Genomic DNA, 1,253 nt, shown 5'->3' on the forward strand with positions numbered 1-1,253 from the left:
TTCCACTGAGCCATCTTCCCGGCCCCCCATCAGAGGTTTCTGGCCTGGTGGGACAGGCCTGTGGCCTTGAGCCCATGCCCAGATTTCACAACCCAGTGGGTGGGCACAGGGAAGCCCTGTGGAGGTCGAGAAGCAAAAGGAAGGGCAGAGAGCAGCATGCCACAGTCCTCTTGGAGGGCACAGCCCAGAGGTGCACCTTGGAGAGAGCCCACTTCACCCAAAGCACCATGACGGGACCAGGCTTTGAGCACATATGCCTTTGGGGGACATCCAGGTCCCCAGGTGGCAGCTTCTCTTTCTTTGCTGCTCCCTGTTGTGCTGTGGGCTGTTCTGGCCGCCAGCAGTTGCAGGAGCGAGAGCACTGGGAGCCCTTGCCGAGCATTGTGCACAATAGCAGATGCATTTCCAGCTCCTGGACACTGGGGTCCAGATGGGGTGCACGCATCACCCCATGCCCCAAATGGGAACCTGGCTACGGTGGGTCCCAGAGTGCCCCAGCTCCTGGGGGGCCAAAGATAGAGCCGGTCCTGCATCCAGCCACCTTTCCAGTTCTTGACATTCTGAACATGGCTGAAAATTTGATTTTGCTGTCTCCACCTGCTGGTGACCCCTCGAAGCCAGAGCCCTGCCACGGCTATCGCGAGCTCCCTGCTGTTCGCTCTCCATCTTTAGGTCCACGGCCACCATGGACGTGGCATGCGGGAACTGCACACAGCCCGAGCCAGAGCTGGCAGCAGGCCCTCTGGCGCCTTTCCTCGATCACCACGCATCCTGGGGCCACTTCCCTACTCTCCTCCGGGGCCCCCTCTGCTCCTTAGAGCCCTTCCCACACCTTGCTGATACCCCACGACTTGGGAAAGCCTGTGCCTGTGGCCACTGCCTCTGAAAGTTTCTGTTTCTTTCCTGTCCCACACCAGTAGCCACACTTAATCCTTTCCCAAAAGCCAGGCAGGGTGCTCAGCATGGTGAGTCAGGAGTGCGCTGGCCATCTGCATTGGCCCGCAGTGTGTGGACCGAAGCCTCCAGCCCGTTCTCTGCCTTGCTTGTATGCAGAACTGGACAGCTCAGCCGCAGACATGGCCATGGCTTGCTTTCCTCTCCCAGTGGATGGTTCCACATGCCCAGACCCAGGAAGAGAATCTCTGGTCTTCACCACATCCGGCTCAAGACAACCCAGACCTCCAGGCTTGCAGGTTTTCTCAAAGCAGTTTCATCTTCTGCATAGATGTTGGGGTCTTCTGCGCTGTTGGAAC

The sequence above is a fragment of the Octodon degus genome, unplaced genomic scaffold, assembly GCF_000260255.1.
Source record: "Octodon degus isolate 3935 unplaced genomic scaffold, OctDeg1.0 scaffold00039, whole genome shotgun sequence".
In the NCBI taxonomy this organism is placed as follows: domain Eukaryota; kingdom Metazoa; phylum Chordata; class Mammalia; order Rodentia; family Octodontidae; genus Octodon; species Octodon degus.